The sequence below is a fragment of the Artemia sp. Qi Xiang Cuo genome, chromosome 1 (genome assembly GCF_049724085.1).
Source record: "Artemia sp. Qi Xiang Cuo chromosome 1, ASM4972408v1, whole genome shotgun sequence".
NCBI classification, from domain to species: domain Eukaryota; kingdom Metazoa; phylum Arthropoda; class Branchiopoda; order Anostraca; family Artemiidae; genus Artemia; species Artemia sp. Qi Xiang Cuo.
The window spans coordinates 11685503-11705857 of NC_142794.1; positions in this window are offsets into that span (position 1 = coordinate 11685503).

The window sequence follows — 20355 nt, forward strand, 5'->3', positions numbered from 1 at the left end:
CTCTGTGTTCCCTTTTGGAGAGTAGGATAGTATATGATATGCTGTCAAACGCTTTTCTGACATCAAGGAAAATTACAGCTGGAATGCTACCCTCATCAAGTGCCTTGTGAATAAACTTCAGCATGGTCATGCAAGCATATTCTGTTGAGTGTTAAGGGCGATAATCAAACTGATTGCAATGGAAAAATGGTTTTTCTTATCAAGAAACGACAAGATTCTATAGTAAATACATTTTTAAAAATTTTACTAAAGGCTGATAAAAAAAAAAATTGGTCGATAATTTGAAGGATCATCTCTATGACTATCCTTATGGAGAAAAACTAATCTGGCAGATTTTAGGGCACTAGGAAAAGTTCCATTCAAAAATGATAAGTTAACGAGAATGGTGAGAGGAGATAGAATAGAGGGTAGAATAAACTTTAAAGCCTTGGCAGGAATTTGGTCAGGTCCACAAGAGGAAGATCCTATCTGCTCAGAGACGATTCTCTGGACTTCAAACTCGGAAACCGGATCCAAAGCCATCGATTTTTAACAAGAAGGACTGAGGTACTTTTTAAAGTGACTGGTAGAAGAAGTACTTACCAAAATATCTTTAGAAATTGATTTTCCTACGGATGCAAAGTAAGAGCAAAATTCATAAATTATGATATTACTATTAGTTATTACTAACCCTAAGAAATTAATTTATTTGGCAAGTTATTTCTTTCGGAATTGGGATGAAGAACTGTGTTTAGAAGTTGCTAGGTTTTTCTCCTATTCTTGCCGAATTTAGAGAACATCTGGGAGTAATAAACATACTTGGCTGTACGAATTAAGGAATTCAATAAATTTCTATGTTTTTTATACTTTTCAAGATGATGATGAGAGTTATAAGACTTGACTGCCTTGAACAAGTAAGTCTTGTTTTTGTTACTCTTAAGAAAACCTGAAGTCATCCAAGGGGCACGAGCGACTGAATGCATGGAGCTTTTAGCAGCTGAGGCTACACAGCAACTATCAGCAAAGACCTCTTTGACCAGATTATAAAATTGATTGAAAAGACTAAGAACAGACCAACTTGAATAGGTGAGAAACTCCTAGGAGGTATCAGAGAATCGAAATTTAAACTCTCCAAGTTGGTGCTGTTGGGAAGGGACTGGTAAATTACAAGGAGTGGAAGGAACTGAAGGGTAGACCAGAGATTGAATAAATTGTAATACATGGAAAGTGCTCAGAGATGTCAGATATGATAACACAGCTCAAATTAGGCATCAAATTAAAAAAATATTGTCAACTAATGGGGCAGATGTGTCAGTAACTCTAGTAGGAAGAATTATACAAGGAAACATATTAAATGACAAATAAAATTGAGTCGTCCAGTCCCCCAGTGTAGCATTTCCTCTTTAAAGTTCACCCCACTCGAAAATTCCCCCCACGAAAAATTTTACCCGTGGAAACCTCTCCAGCAGTAAATTCAACCCCCCCCCCTCAAAAATACGTGTTTACTTTCCAATTACAAATACTATACGTAAATGGAGAAATTTCATGACTTACAGACATTTCAGCGGGGATGTGGGAGGACATATTATCCCCAAAGATATAGTTACTAGACTTTTCAATTATACTTACCAAAATGGCTATCTCAACGACTGCCGAAACAAAAAGGCCGGTGAATCGGAATAAGAAGATTTTTTACAGCATTAAAATACTTTAACGTAGCGAAAGAGGGGAGAAAACGGGGAAACCCTTTTCATATATGAAATTTCTGTTCAATTTAAGTTTTAATATTGCTCATAACTTTCAGTTGCGAAAAATTTGCTTTTTAGATTTAGTTTCCGACTGTTTTTATAGACCAGGCCTTAAAGCCCCTCTCCGTGGAGCATTCTCGCTACCAATTAAAATCCTTCCCAAGAAATATCACTTCTGAAGGAGCCCCCCCCATCGAAGTTTGGAAATATTATGCCTGTTTGCTCTTTATTTTCAGTGGTTATATTATGTAAATGGATACAAGAGCAGAATCATTTTTTGATGCTGTGTTTTGTCAAAAAATTTTGTTATCATCTTGCATATAAAGATGCAGTATTTTGTCAAAAAATCTTGTCATCATCTTGTTTTGTCATCATCTTGTATATGGAGATGCCGTGTTCTGTCGAAAAATTTATTAAGTTTCAAATATTGGGCTTTTTAACAGCAAGCCGCACTGGGTGCATCAATTTACTTTTAAATGAGACCTTAGGTCTCTATGATGTTCCAGAATCCCGCTAGTTGCTAAAAATTGAAATAAAATGTTTTCAGCGATGGCGATTCCAATGGTGTTCTATTGTTACCTGATTTGTTTCTACTATAATTAACTTTTGATTTGGCCATAATGCGTTTCCTATTAGGTTGCAGCTACCGATGCATCCATGATTATTTAAGAACAGTTTAATTTCAAACAGTATTTTGATTTCTCTGACGAATTTCGTTTGTAAAGTCAAAATCTAGTTCCATGTATTAAAAAAAAAATTAAGCATTCTCAAAGAGTAGATTGGGATGTGGGGATGATTTCTTTGGATGTTTGCTTGTGGAATCTCTTCCTTCCACTATTGTCTTTAGTAATATTTGATTTCTAATTATTGTCTGTTTAAATGTACAACCATTAACCTCAATTTTGACTTTATTGTTAAAACCCCCGACTATGCCTTCTGTTACATTTTGAGAATCAAGCCACAATCGGAGTTCACCATTCTTTGCTGCTGAGAAGTTTACTTTCTGAGAATTATATCACACACCACTTTGACTTTAAATAAGCCTTATTTTCAAGATGTTCAAATACACTGTATGAAGACAGTTGTACTCCCACATCCTGTATATTGCCACCAAAACAATTATCCAAACCACTACTATTACTAATAGTTCATAACAGTACCAAGCCACATGAGGCCAACACAGCTATGTAGGCTCCTCCTTCATTTAAATCCATAGCCTCCCTCTTTATTTCCTCCCAGAAAGTTCTCATTTCCTCTATATCTTTCCTTGTGCAATCCTCTCACCCCGTGGGAAGGACCGGCATTTCGCTTCGCTTTGCCTTAGGTAGCTATCCGGAAAGAACAATCTTTGGCAAAATCTCATCCTTCATCTTAGGGAACGTATCCTAGTCATCTCAACCTTTCTCTTGTTAGCCCTAGAAAGAAGGATTCAAACCCAGTTTTTGCACAGCCGTTCTGTTTTAGGTACGGTCATTCAATAGGAAATTTCACTGGAAACATTGAGCGAATTTTTCTCCTTTTTCGGAGCACCCACCTTTCAGAACCATACGTGACCTTTTTTATCATTGGAGTTTCTAATCTTGCTTCACAGATTTATCTTCCTACTTTTCCAAACTGTTTTCAGCTGTGGAAAAGAACACCCATGGACTTGGCTACCCTACTTTGACAGCTTAACTGCACCCACCGTCTTTTTATACAAATAATATCTAGGCAAATGAAGCTGTCCACTTGATTGATTTTCTTATTACTCAACATCATATTTTCATCTTTACTTATTCCTAACCTTAGCAACTTTGGACAATGCGCAATTTTCGAATCAAGCAATAAAAGTGCCATCAAAATTGGTATTCTATCATTTTTTTTCCTTCCATGAATAACCTTTGTTTTAGGTGTTCACAACTCGTACTCGTCAGGACCAGTCAGACATTTCCATGTCAATAGATACAATGAAGTTTTCTGTATCTAAATCGGCCTTACAGCACTGTCCCCATCCGTTTGCTTTCTCTAGGTGCTCCTGGAGCTCGTTACAAAGATAAGACACTTTCAAATATTCATTCTCTACGAGCTCCCTGTAGGGCTCTTTTGACATCTGGACTAAATGGTAAAAATACAGTTTCACTGCCTTTTTTATGGTTTTGACGTCATAGTATGTAAAATCACAAACTAATATTTTCGAAAATAATTGTTTCAGCATTTGTACTATTTCCACAAGTTTGCTTCCACTTTCAAGAGCTAATATTTAGAATAAGTATTTTTGCAGAACGTCTTCAAAAGTTTCCCTTTGCCGGTAGTAGGGACTTGTAATAGAGTCATTGTCGGTCATGTTTGCAAACAGGTGATAAAATATCTGAATGCACAGATCCTCGGCCTTCTCCATCGTTTTTATTACTATAGCAAATTCAATCTCAAGTTTACATATTCTTGTTGAACATTTTTCACAGAGAATTGACAATTCCCCATCTACTTTAGGAACAGATAAAGCCTTTACTGCATTTACTCTAGTCCCTCCGGCCACCTTTGTCGAGCCACGATCGATGCTTTGATTTTCGTATAAACTTGTAGCTCGGACTTGAGAATCAGGATTAGCGTGACTAGGCGATCCAGCTTTGGCATCTACATATTCGTAGGCTTTCTTAATATCCTCTTCATGAAAAGTGTCCATGAATTGAGTGAAAATCTCAAGTGGTTTGCATAGATCCAAAATGGCAACGCCGACTTGAGACTCTTTTCCTTCCGGATCTAGGCGTTTGAAGTGCCTCACTGCCAGATGATGATACCTTTTAGTTTGAAAAGAATATTTTTCTTTGTAGTAGTTCATTTTTAGTTCTATTTTGTCGCAAAATATATCAAATGAACTGATGATACTAATATAGAAATAAAGTGCTTTGATCAGAACTTTGGCGTTAAATTTTTCAAGATTGAGGATAAGCAAAGAATACTAAGTTGATTAAGTTTTATTTGTAATAAATATTGTTTTGCTTTTTTTCTTAGTTTAATTTTGTAGAAACATTAAGATGAAAAGATAAAAACCGGTATTTGTCTCGTTGCTTACGTCATATCATTTTGATTCACGTCATAGACGAAGAAGCTACCTTATTTAGTTTGATATTGCTCTGAGAATAAGTGTTGTCACGTTTAATAGAGTTTGTTTTGAAAATGTACCGGTTTGAGGAATTCAAAGAACGGTCACCTGAAGAAACGGCTTACTGGGCAACTTTATTTGGATTAGTGGTCTATTTGTCCCAATTCTTCATTTTTTTTGCAAAAAGTTTGACTTTTTGTCCCAATTCTTAAGAACTACTCCTGAAACACAAAGGTCGTTTAGTTAGAATAATGAGTTTATCTAAAAGTTCTAAAAACAAAGTTTACCGTAAAAAGTGAGGTATTGATGAGAGAGAAACCCCCACTCGTGTACAATATTTTTCCCTCTTAGTTTTGATATTGCTCCTTACTTTCAGTTGAAAAAACTTGTTTTTCTTTAATGTAATTTCTGATCATTTTTTAAACAATGCTGGGAAATCCGGCTCTCCCTCCATGGATAATTCCTCTCTCCCATGGAAGATTCCCTAATAGAGAGTTCTTTCCAAGTAAAATACCCCCCTCTGTACCACAAAAATTCTCCCTAGACAATTTTCTTTTGCCTGAAAATTCCCCTCGAAAAAATTTTTGCGGATGATTCCGGCTGAGAATATTTTCTTAACAGACTTTTATGTGAAAAATGACTTAAAGACTTTTATTTCTAATTGTTTTAAAATCATGCCGGAAATTCCCCCCCTCAGTGGAAAATTCTTTCCACAAATATCCCCCTCCATCCCCTAGCAGAAAGTAGTTCCCGCAAAAAAAGCCTCTGGAGAATTTTTATCATGGAAAACTCCCCCATGGAAAATTTCTTCCGTGAAACATCCCCCCCTATAGAAATATACTCTAGTAAATTCCAACCCTGCAAATATTTCTCCCGGACAATTCCCATTAAATCTCTACATGTAAAATTGAGTCAGCAAAGAGAAAGTAAGACAAATAAAAAGAATTTCATCTGGGAATTCTGGCAAATTCTCCCGGCGTAAATTTTCCCTTGGAAAGTTCAACTCCCCCTCCCCCTAGAAAGTTTCATCCCCAGTGAAAATTATCCGAGTGGATAATCCCCCAAGCAGAAAATCCCCGACCCCCGAAAAATATATGTTTACTTGCTAATAACAAATATTACGCGTAAACAATGGGTAAAGTTCATGATATAAAGACCTTTCCCCAGGGGCTGTGCGGAGTCCCCAAAACAAAAAGTTATTGGGCCATAAACAAAAGTTCAAATAGGGGTAAATCCTTTTATTAGTCAGTGATAATTCGCCAAAATACTTGATATTTCGGTTAAATGTGCAGTGACCTTCATCAGCGGAAATACTAAAATAAACAATTTAGAATAACAATTTATATACAAAATAAAATAAATAAATAATATACAATGCTCTCTCTCTCTATCTTACACACTCTTTCCCTCTCTCTCTCTCTCTCTCTCTCTCTCTCTCTCTCTCTCTCTCTCTCTCTCTCTCTCTCTCTCTCTCTCTCTCTCTCTCTCTCTCTCTCTCTCTCTATCTCTCTCTCTCTCTCTAAGCTATTGCTCATATATACGTGATTTTTATCAATTTTACCGTCCGTAAGTACAATAGAGCATTGAAAACAACACTTTTTGTGTCACTTCCTAGGTGGGGAAGTATAAAATGGTATCGTTGTAATAATTCTGGTCCAAAACCCTTAGCTGATGATTTACAAGAACACCTGACGTGTGTTCCTCCTCCAGTTCCACTTAAGCTATACAATTATGGACTACAAAAACCAATAGGTTAAATTAGATTATTAGAGTCGTGGTATATTTTTCAATCACGGTTTTTTCCCTTCTGCATGAATTTTTTTTTAAGATAATTCATTATTTTTGTAAATCCAATGCCCTTATTTTTTTTAGCCTGTCAAGAATTTTGATTCAAAAGGGAATAGAGGTCATCCATTTCATGGTTTGACACTACATTCTTAGTCGATCACTAAAGCCATACCCCAGCCAGTGACGTAGTTTCGTCAAAATTCCTGGGGGGTAGGAAGTTGGAGTTAATTTTTCAAAATCAAGTGAAAATGAAAGAGAAAAGTAAAAAATGAGCCATATGTTAATAAAAAAGGTAATGATGTACTATAGAAAACTGACCCGTTTCTGTGAATGCTTGAATTATGCAGGCTTATCTTGGAGGGGGGAGTTGCCCCCTTTTCCCCATAGTAAATTACGTTCCTGATCCCAACCTCTTTCCACATAGGGGTTAGAATAGTGCAGCCATGCGTTTCTGGAACCACTCAAAGTTGTATATCAAAAGAATTATTATTTATTGTTATATTCATTTATTTAAATTATCTACTTGTTTTTACTATTTAATAGACAGGACAAAAATATTTGCAATGCGTAGACTATAGGGAAATCATAGTACTAAGAACCTATTTGCATTTTTCTGTGACATTTTTTTGGTTGTCAGGTTAAATTCCAACTTTTTTTTATTGCTATTCTACACCTGTTATGTCAAGGTTTTTTGGTATTTAGCAGGGCTTGGTTTTGTCAAGTATTTTGGTGTTAACTGAAATGAGTTAGAGTTACGAAAATTTTTATTATTTTTTGAAAACCTTGAAAATCTTTTTTCGAAAAATAGATACGTCTATAATATCAAGGAAATCAATACGCGATATCAATCTTAGAAGTTAATTCTTACTGTGCAGTTCATTTTTAATATAGAAAGGCTTGAGGGTTAGATAGTCTCTGTGCGAAGAAAAGCTGGCATAACTTTAAAGAGTTGTATAAAAATTATTATATTCTCTTCTTGATGGTAGTCTTTCGTCTTAGGTCAGAACTAAGGCAGATAGTCATACAATATGGGTAATTAAAATTGTGTATCAGTTCTTTGAGCCACTTGCAGACAATCGGAGACCAAAAATGATTCAAAGATTAATGACCAACTATGTCCACAGGATTTGCAATCGAGTGGGCGAAATAGATTTCTAATTAACATGGTTTTTAATTAAAACAGGCAAACATTATTTTAAAAAAACGAAGTTTTTATGAGGGAAGTAAAGAGCGAAGTCGGTATCGGGCGTATTGGTATCAGGTGCATTAGTACCGCGTGTATCGGTGTCAGGCATATTCAGTACGCCTTGATATCGTTTTTTTTCTTAATAATGGTTTTGTGCCTTCTTTACAATTTTTTGCTAAAAACAGGCAAAGATTGATTTAATAACAAAGTTTTTCTGAGGGAAGTAAAGAGCGAAGTTGATATTTAAAACTAACACAAATTATTACTTCGCAGCCTAACTAATAAATATCTAATATTATTTTTTTTTTCATTACATTTGGCATCACGTCTGCACCATTAGCTCAGTCCAATGATTGACTGTCGTTTTGGATCTGAAAAGGATACTTTATGATTATTTTAAAGACAAGTTCTAAATGAACCAATCTTGATAGTATTAGTAAATACGTTCTAAGACACACTGACAATACATGACGTATGAAACAAAGAAAAGAAAGGAAGCAATAAATGAAAATTAAATTCAAATAGGTGAGAGAAAATAAGAATTTAGTCAGCCAGTAGCAAACTATGAAATCGAAAACAAGCAAATATTTCGACAAGGACCTCCGCCAAGTCGTCTTCAGTGCTCCGAAAAAAAGACAACATCTAACCTTTTGAAGTGAACTCTATAAAACGAGAAAAGAAACTGAATAACAAAACCAGCCAGAATAAATGAAAGATAATTCACCAATTGAATTGGACAAATATTCTTTACTTAGCAATAGATTTTGCCTGTCTGCAACCTAGATTTTCATTAGATATGGGGACAAGTTGACTTAAATTGTTTGGGGGGAAAATATTGATTGAATCTTGTAATATTAAGTTCAGACACCACTACCCAGTATAGGGTCAGTTTTATCCTTTCCCGAGTTGAAAAATTGTTCAATTTTTTATTCAGTTTTGAAAGAAACAGAGGGGTAATTTTTTTTTTTAATTATCTAAGTTTGTCGCTGAGTTTCGAAATGCTTGGCATTGTGGTGAGAGTTTTATTTTCAATTGCCAGAGTAACTGAATCAAGGGGGATGGGCTTTCTATTTTCCTGTTTTACCTTTTCTAATTGTCTATCTATGGTATTTTCAGCCACTTCAAAATAGAATATCTTTAACATAATTTAATTCAGATTTTAAATGATTACGTGAACAGATTTTTCGAACTCTGTCGACGAAAATAAGGGTGATTTGACGAGAAATGCAGATAACGATCATTCTGGGTCGGCTTTCTATATATAGAAAATTCAAGGCTTAAAATATTTTTTATAATTAAAACATCTAAGAAAGGGAGCTTTTCTTAATCTTCCAGTTCTAATGCGAATTGAAGAGTCGAATCAGAAGTATTGAAATATGCCAAACAATAGTAGATTGCTAACTTATACTTCTATGAAAGCTATAGCCACTACTCTTTGGTTTGACGGTGATTCTGTAGATATGATAGTTTGGATTCTATAGAAGCTCTACACCTTTTCAAAGAGAGTGAGTATTCTCTCACATGGCCTTCTATTTCTATAGAGGCCCTAGGAATTACCATGCTATTCTACGGGACCTGTACACCTTTTCAAAGAGAGTGAGTATCTTCTCACATGGCCTTCCAATGTTATTCTATGGGACCTCTACACGTGATTAAAAACACGTTTTGAAACTACATGCTATTTGCTTGCCTTTCCTTGGTACCTTTCCAAACAAGCCGGGACTCCCCACTGGTTCCTACACATTGCAAAAAAAAGCGAGCAGTATGAGCGGGGATTCCCCACACAGGTTTGTTTCAACTCTACATTTTCAACCAAACTGTTTTTTTTAGACAACATACATTTTTTAGAGCCAATCAGAGACAGCAGAGGTTGCTCAATATACGATAATTTGATTGGTGATTGGTTACAAATAAAAGGAGTGATTTTTCATTCGTCCTTGAGATTTCGTATATAATGGCCATACGTTACGATTAAATTTCCATAATGATTTAACATACCATGGATAATACATTAAATATTATTGATATTGAAACAATGGATACATCAATTTACAATGTGAGTACAGCATAGTAAATTAAAAAAAAGGGTTAAATTGACTAGCAGTTAAGGTAACCCTGAAGAGCATGTTAATTCAAAACCTTATTTATTATAAATTTGGAACAATAACAATCTATGGAATTTTTTAACGATGATAAAATGGTCTTATGAATTGACCTAGCTTTACTTCTTCGATGTGTTCCGTATAATACACAAGTGGCGTTTGAACAGTGTTGTCAGTTTAAAATAGAGTTTATCGTTATAGTATACTAAAAAGTTGATACTAAGAGACATGTAGATGGCAAGAAAAGAATTTTAATAATGGATAGCTTTACTTCTTCGATGTGTTCTTTATAATACACAAGTGGCGTTTGAACAGTGTTGTAAGTTTAAAATATAGTCTAACGTTATAGTATGCGAAAAAGTTGATACTAAGAGAGATGTAGATGGCAAGAAAAGAATTTTAATAATGAAATTCAGAACAAACCTTAGAAATCCTTGCAAATCATGTATTAAGGTGTATGTGAATAAGAACCATCAAGGATCATAAGCACCAACGACCCTAACCAGCAGAGACATCAACCCCCCTAAGGTCTCCTATCCCCAAACTCGAAGGAAACCCCCTCCCTCCAACTTTTTGACCCCCCCCCCTCCATTTTTTTTTCATTTTTTTTTAATTTTTCTTATTATTTTTTTAACATGATATGATTTTTCAACTTTTTTTACATGTCTTTGAATGAGATGAAACATACTTGAAATAACAGCAAGGAATTAAATTTCTTTGGAGTACCGAAAAAATTCAACTCTTATGTTTGTGGATTGGATTTCTTTCGTTGAAATGCAAGAGTTTGAATATTTCAGTAGTGTTTTGTCGTGGTTTACCTTGTCAAAGTTAAATTCTCTTGATTTTTCAAAGCTCATTTTTGGATTTCTGTTGTAGAAATTCAACAGTTGGTGCATGTCAGTAGGGTATTGTTGTAATTTACCTAGTCGCACTTACATTCTCTTGATTTTTCAATGTTTATCTTCGATTTCTTTCGTAGAAATGCAAGAGTTGGAATGATGCAGTAGGGTTTGTTATGTCTTATCTTGTCACAATTACATTCTCTTGATTTGTCAAAATTCATTTTTGGTATCAGTTTGACTGAATTCTATACCATCAACCCTTTCTCAAATACAGGGGATAAAATTGACAAAATCTAAGCATCGGATTGATTAAATTTTATATCAACAACCCGTTCTCGAATACATGGGATAAAATTGAAAAAATCTAAGCGTTAGAGTGAATAAATTTTTTATATCAACATCTATTGACAGATACATCGAAAATAATAGACAAAACATAAGTATCAGCGTGAATAAATGCATTTTCAACATCATTTGTCGGATTTAGCAGTTAAAATTGACATGTCAGATAAAATTTACAAAATTTAAGTGTCAGAGTGAATAATTTTTTTATCAACATCCTTTGTCAGATACATCCAACATAATTGACAAAATCTAAGCGTTAGAGTGAATAATTTTCTTATCAACATCATCTGTCAGATACATCGAATAAAATTGACAAAATCTAAGTATCAGAGTGATTCAATACTTTATCAGCATCCTTTGTTGGATATCTCAGATAAAATCTAAGTATCAGAGTGATTAAATTCTATATCAACATCCCTTTCTCGGATACATGGGATAATGTTGGTAAAAATCTAAGTATCAGAGAGAATAAATGCTTTATCAACATCCTCTAAATGCATTATCAAAATCATTGGTCGGGTATATCGGATAAGATTAACAAAATCTAAGTATCAGTTTGATTAAATTACATATCAACAACCCTTTCTCAAATATATGGGATAAAATTGAAAAAATCTAAGTATCGGATTGATTAAATTCTATATCAACAACCCTTTCTCGAATACATGGGAAAAAGCTGACAAAATCTATGTGTTAGAATGAATAATTTTTTTTATCAACATCTTTTGTCAGATACTTCGGATAAAATTGACAGAATCTAAGTGTTAGAGTGAAAATTTTTTTTTATCAACATCCTTTGTCAGATACATCAAATAAAATTGACAAAATTCTAAATTTCAGATGAACAAATGCATTAACAACATCCTTTATCGGATATGTCGGATAGAATTGACAAAATCTAAGTATCAGAGTGACTAAATTTTATATCAACATCCTTTTCTGGGATAAATAGGATAAAATTGACATAATCTAAGTGTCAGACTGAATAAATTTTTTTTTATCAACATCCTTTGTCAGATACATCAAATAAAATTGACAAAATCTAAATTTCCGAATGGATAAATTTATTATCAACATCTTTTATCGGATATGTCGAATAAAATTCACAATATCTAAGTATCAGATGACAAAATTCTATATCAACATTCTTTTCTCGGATACATATGATAAAATTGACAAAATCTAAGTATTAGAGTGAATAATTTTTTTTTTATCAACACCCTTTGTCAGATGCATCAAATAAAATTAACAAAATCTAACTTTCAGAATGTATAAATGCTTTAACAACATCCTTTATCAGATATGTCGGATAAAATTGACAAAATCTAAGTATCAGAGTGACTAAATTTTATACCAGCATCCTTTTCTCGGATACATAGGATAAAATTGACAAATTCTAAGTATCAGAGTGAATATTTTTTTTTCAACATCTTTTGCCAGATACATCGAATAAAATTGACAAAACTAAGTATCAGAGTGAATAAATTAATTATCAACATCCTTTGTCGGATATGTTGGATAAAATTGACAAAATCTAAGTATCAGAGTGAATAATTATTTTTTATCAACATACTTTGCCAGAATACATCGAATGAAATTGATAAAATATAAGTGTCGGAGTGAATAAATTTTTTTTATCAACACCCTTTGTCAGATACATCAAATAAAATTGACAAAATCTAAATTTCAGAATGAATAAATGCCTTAACAACATCCTTTATCGGATATTTTGGATAAAATTAACAAAATCTAAGTATCAGAGTGACTAAATTCTATATCAACATCCTTTTCTCGGATACAAAGGATAAAATTGACAGAATCTAAGTGTTAGAGTGTATAATTTTTTTATCAACATCCTTTATCAGATACATCAAATAAAATCGACAAAATCTTAATTTCAGAATGAATAAATTCATTATCAACATCTTTTCTCGGATATGTCGGATAAAATTGACAAAATCTAAGTATCAGCGTGAATAATTTTTTTTTATCAACATCCTTTGCCAGATACATCAAATAAAATTGATAAAATATAAGTGTCAGAGTGAATAAATTTTTTTCATATAAACATTCTTTGTCAGATACATCAAATAAAATTCACATAATCTAAATTTCAGTATGAAACAACATCCTATATCGGACATGTTGGATACAATTGACAGAATCTAAGTATCAGAGTGATTAAATTCCATATCAACATCCCTTTCTCGGATACATGGGATAAAATTGACAAAATTTAAATTTCAGAATCAATAAATGATTTAACAACATCCTTTATCAGATATGTCAGATAAAATTGACAAAATCTAAGTATCAGAGTGAGTAAATTCTATATCAGTATCCTTTTCTCGGATACATAGGATAAAATATCGGAGTAAAATTGACAAAATCTTAAGTATCAGATTGATTAAATTCTATATCAACATCCATTTCTCAGGTACATGGGATAAAATTGACAAAATCTAGGTATCAGAATGAATAAACTCTTTATCAACATCCGTTGTTGGATATGTCGTTATGTCATTATGAAAAAATTGTAAGTAAGTTAGTAAGTAAGTATGTAACAAACTCTTTCTTGAATTCACCTCTTGGATACACAATACAGTAATTTAATTCAGGAAATTTTGAAAAAAAATTGAAAAAATTCTTTATTAATATTAACTATCAATTGAAGACGCTTCCTTGACAGACAATACAGCAATTTCACAAAATGTAAGTATAAGAGTGATTAAATTCTATATCAACATCAATTTCTCCGATACATAGGAAAAGTTGACAAATTCTAAGTGTTAGAGTGAATAAATTTTATTTATCAACATCTTTCGTCAGATACATCGAATAAGATTGACAGAATCTAAGTGTCAGAGTGAATAATTTTTTTTATCAATATCCTTTGTCAGATATATCAAATAAAATTGACAAAATCTAAATTTCAGAATGAATAAATGCTTTAACAACATCCTTTATCGGATATTTTGGATAAAATTGACAAAATCTAAGTATCAGAGTGAGTAAATTCTATATCAGCATCCTTTTCTCGAATACATAGGATAAAATATCGGATAAAATTGACAAAATCTAACTATCAGATGATTAAATTCTTTATAAACATCCGTTTTTGGATATTTCATTATGACATTATGAAAAATTGTAAGTAAGTAACAAACTCTTTCTTGAATTCGCCTCATGGATACACAATACAGAAATTAAATTCAGGAAATTATGAAAAAAAATTGAACAAATTCTTAATTAACATTCATTATCGATTGAAGTCGCTTCTTAGACGGACAATACAGCAATTTCTCAAAATCTAAGTATAAGAGTGATTAAATTCTATATCAACATCCATTTCTCGGATACATAGGAAAAGTTGACAAAATCTAAGCATCAGAGTGACTAAATTCGATATCAGCATCCTTTTCTCGGATACGTAGGATAAGATATCGGATAAAATTGACAAAATCTAAGTATCAGATTGATTAAATTCTGTATCAACATCCATTTCTCAGGTACATGGGAATAAAATTGACAAAATCTAATTATCAGATTGATTAAATTCTATATCAGCATCCCTTTTCTCGGGTACATGAGATAAAATTGACAAAATATAAGTATTAAAGTGAATAATTTATTTTTTATCAACATCTTTTATAAGTTACAACAATTATAATTAACAAAATCTAAATATCAGAGTGAATAAATGCTTTTTTTAGCATCCTTTGTCGGATATGTTGAATAAAATATGCAAAGTCGACATAACTTTATTTCATTTTTTTAGGTTAATTTAGACGAGGTTACGTGTGCGCACGTAACCTCGTCTAAATTAACCATAGGAAATGAAATAAAGCTATGTCAACTTTGCATATTTTATTCAACATATCCGACAAAGGATGCTGAAAAAGCATTTATTCACTCTGATATTTAGATTTTGTTAATTATAATTGTTGTAACTGATAAAAGAAGATGTTTGATAACAAATAAATTATTCACTCTGATACTTAGATTTTGTTAATTTTATCTCATGTACCCGAGAAAAGGGATGCTGATATAGAATTTAATCAATCTGATCCTTAGATTTTGTCAATTTTATTCCCATGTACCCGAGAAATGGATGTTGATATAGAATTTAGTCACTCTGATGCTTATATTTTGTAAATTTTATCTGTGAAATCCGATAAAAGATTATGTTAAAGCTTTTGTTCATTCTGAAATATAGATTTTGTTAATTCTATTTGACGTACCTAACAAATGATGTTGATAAAAAAAACTATTCAATCCAACACTTAGATTCTATCACCTTTTTTCGATGTGTCTGACAAAAGATGTTAATTAATAAAATTTATTCACTGTAACACTTAGATTTTTTAAACTTTTTCCTATGTATCAGAGAAATGGATTTTGATATAGAATTTAATCACTCTTATACTTAGATTTTGAGAAATTGCTGTATTGTATGTCTAGGGAGCGACTTCAATCGATAATGAATGGTAATAAAGAATTTGTTTAATTTTTTTTCATAATTTCCTGAATTTAATTTCTGTATTGTGTATCCATGAGGTGAATTCAAGAAGAGTTTGTTACTTACTTACTTACTTACAATTTTTTAATAATGCTATAATGACAAATCCAACAATGGATTTTGATAAAGAATTTATTCATTCTGATACCTAGATTTTGTCAATGTTATCCCATGTACCTGGGAAATGGATGTTTGTATAGAATTTAATCAATCTTATACTTAAATTTTGTCAATTTTATCCTATATTTTATCCTATGTATCCGAGAAAAGGATGCTGATATAGAATTTACTCACTCTGATGCTTAGATTTTTTCAATTTTATCCGACATATTCGATAAAGGATGTTGTTAAAGCATTTATTCATTCTGAAATTTAGATTTTGTCAATTTTATTTTATATATCTGCCAAAGGATGTTGATAAAAAAAATTATTCCCTCTGACACTTAGATTCTGTCAATCTTATTCGATGTATCTGACGAAAGATATTGATAAATAAAATTTATTCACTCTAACACTTATATTTTGTCAACTTTTTCCTATGTATCCGAGAAATGGATGTTGAAATAGAATTTAATCACTCATATACTTTCATTTTGTGAAATTCCTGTATTGTCTGTCTAGGAAGCGACTTCAATTGATAATGAATGATAATAAAGAATTTGTTTAATTTTTTTTTCATAATTTCCTGAATTAAATTTCCGTATTGTGCATCCAAAAGGTGAATTCAAGAAAGAGTTTGTTACATACTTATAATTTTTTCATAATGACATAATGACATATCCAACAACGGATGTTGATAAAGAATTTATTCATTCTGATACCTAGATTTTGTCAATGTTATCCCATGTACCTGAGAAATGGATGTTGATATAGAATTTAATCAATCTGATACTGAGATTTGGTCTATTTTACTCCAATATTTTATCCTATGTATCCGAGAAAAAGATGCTGATATAGAATTTACTCACTCTGATACTTAGATTTTGTCAATTTTATCCGACATATCTGATAAAGGATATTTTTAAAGCATTTATTCATTCTAAAATTTAGATTTTGTCAATTTTATCCCATGTATCTGAGAAAGGGATGTTGATATGGAATTTAATCACTCTGATACTTAGATTTTGTCAGTTTTATCCGACATATCCAACAACGGATGTTTATAATGCATTTATTCACTCTTATACTTAAATTTTGTCAATTTTATCCCATGTATCCAAGAAAGAGATGTTGATAGAAAATTTAATAACTCTGATACTTAGATTATGTCAATTGTATCCAACATGTCCGACATAGGATGTTGTTTCATACTGAAATTTAGATTATGTCGATTTTATTTGATGTATCTGACAAAGAATGTTGATATGAAAAAAAAATTATTCACTCTGACGCTTATATTTTATCAATTTTATTTGATGTATCTGGCAAAGGATGCTGATAAAAAAAATTATTCACGCTGATACTTAGACTTTGTCAATTTTATCCGACATATCCGAGAAAGGATGTTAATAATGAATTTATTCATTCTGAAATTAAGATTTTGTCGATTTTATTTGATTTATCTGATAAAGGATGTTGATAAAAAAAATTATTCACTCTAACACTTAGATTCTGTCAATTTTATCCTATGTATCTGAGAAACTGATGTTAATACAGAATTTAGTCATTCTGATACTTAGATTTTGTCAATTTTATCTGACATATCCGATAAAGAATGTTGTTAAAGCATTTATTTATTCTGAAAATTAGATTTTGTCAATTTTATTTGATGTATCTGACAAAGGATGTTGATAAAACAAATTTATTCACTCTGACACTTATATTTTATCAATTTTATTCGATGTATCTGGCAAAGTATGTTCATAAAAAAATTATTCACTCTGATACTTAGATTTTGTCAATTTTATCCGACATATCCGACAAAGGATATTGATAATGAATCTATTCACTCTGATACTTAGATTTTGTCAATTTTATTCGATGTATCTGGCAAAGGATGTTGATAAAAAAATTATTCAATCTGATACTTAGAATTTGGCAATTCTATCCTATGTATCTGAGAAAAGGATGTTGATATGGAATTTAGTCACTCTGATACTTAGATTTTGTCAATTTTATCGGACACATCTGATAAAGGATGTTGTTAAAGAATTTATTCTTTATGAAATTTAGATTTTGTCAATTTCATTGTATTAGTCTAACAAAGGACGTTGATTAAGAAAAAATTATTCACTTTGACACTCAAATTTTGTCAATGTTAACCAACATAACCGATAAAGGGTGGTGATAATAAATTTATTAACTTTGAAATTTAGATTTTGTCAATTGTATTTGATGTATCTGACAAAGGATGTTGATGAAAAAAATGTATTCACTCTGACACTTAGATTATGTCAATTTTATCCTATGTATCCGAGAAAAGGATGTTGATATAGAATTTAGTCACTCTGATACTTAGATTTTGTGAATTTTATACGACATATCCGATAAAGGATGTTTATAGTAAATTTATTCATTCTGAAATTTAGATTTTGCCAATTTTATTTGATATATCTGACAAAGGATGTTGATAAAAAAAAATTTATTCAGTCTGACACTTCGATTATGTCAATTTTATCACATGTATCCGAGAAAAGGATGTTGATATAGAATTTATTCACTGTGATACTTATAGTTTGTCAATTTTATTCTACATATCCGGTAAAGTATGTTGTTAAAGCATTTATTCATTCTGAAATTTAGATCTTGTCAGTTTTATTTGATTTATCTGACAAAGGATTTTGATAAAAAAAATTTATTCACTCTGACACTTAGATTCTGTCAATTTTATCTGACATAACCAATAAAGGATGTTGATAATAAATGTATTCATTCTGAAATTTAGATTTTGTCAATTTTATTTGATGTATTTTGCAAAGGTTGTTGATAAAAAAAAATTTATTCACTCTGACACTTAGATTCTGTCAACTTTATCCGACATAACCGATAAAGGATGTTGATAATAAATTTATTCATTCTGAAATTTAGATTTTGTCAATTTTATTTGAGGTATCTGACAAAGGATGTTGATAAGAAAATTTATTCACTCTGACACTTAGATTATGTCAATTTTATCCTATGTATCCGAGAAAAGGATGTTGATATAGAATTTAGTCACTCTGATACTTAGATTTTGTGAATTTTATACGACATATCCGATAAAGGATGTTTATAGTAAATTTATTCATTCTGAAATTTAGATTTTGCCAATTTTATTTGATATATCTGACAAGAGATGTTGAAAAAAAAATTTATTCAGTCTGACACTTAGATTATGTCAATTTTATCCTATGTATCCGCGAAAAGGATGTTGATATAGAATTTAGTTGCTCTGATACTTAGATTTTGTTAATTTTATCCAACATATCTGATAAAAGATGTTGTTAAAGCATTTATTCATCTGAAATTTAGATTTTGTCAATTTTATTTGATGTATCTGACAAAGGATGTTGATAAAAAAATTTATTCACTCTGACACTTATATTTTATCAATTTTATTCGATATATCTGGCAAAGGATGTTGTTAAAAAAAAACTATTCACTCTGATACTTAGATTTTGTCAATTTTATCCGAAATAACCGACAAAGGATGTTGATAATGAATTTATTCACTTTGATACTTAGATTTTGTCAATTTTATCCGATGTATCTGGCAAAGGATGTTGATAAAAAAAATTTATTCACTCCAACACTTAGACTTTGTCAATTTTATCCTATGTATCCGAGAAAAGGATGTTGATATAAATTTAGTCACTCTGATACTTAGATTTTGTCAATTTTATCCATTATATCCGATAAAGGATGTTGTTAAAGCATTTGATCATTCTGAAATTTAGATTTTGTCAATTTTATTTGATGTATCTGACAAAGGATGTTGATAAAATAAAAATATTCACTCTGACACTTAGATTCTGTCAATTTTATCCGACATAACCAATAAAGGATGTTGATAATAAAATTATTCATTCTGAAATTTAGATTTTGTCAATTTTATTTGATGTATCTGACAAAGGATGTTGATAAGAAAAAAAACTATTCACTCTGACACTTAGATTCTGTCAATTTTATCCGAATTATCTGACAAAAGATGTTGATAAAAAAAATTATTCACTCTAACACTTAGATTATGTCAGATTTTTCCCATGTATTCAAGAAAGGGTTGTTGATATAGAATTTAATCAATCCGATACTTAGATTTTGTCAATTTTATCCCATGTATTCGAGAAAAGGGTGTTGATATAGAATTTAATCAAACTGATACTTAGATTTTGTCAATTTTATCCAATATACCCGACAAATGATGTTGATAATGCATTTAGAGGATGTTGATAAAGCATTTATTCACGCTGATACTTAGATTTTACCAATTTTATCCCATTAATCTGAGAAAGGGATGTTGATATAGAATTTAATCACTCTGATACTTAGATTTTATCCGATATATCCAACAAAGGATCCTGATAAAGCATTGAATCACTCTGATACTTAGATTTTGTCAATTTTATTCGATGTATTTGACAGATGATGTTGATAAAAAAATTATTCACTCTAACACTTAGATTTTGTCAATTATATATGATGTATCTGACAAAGGATGTTGATAAAAAAATTATTCACTCTGACTCTAAGATTTTGTCAATTTTATCCGACACGTCAATTTTAACTGATATAGCCGACAAAAGATGTTGATAATACATTTATTCACTCTGATACTTAGATTTTGTC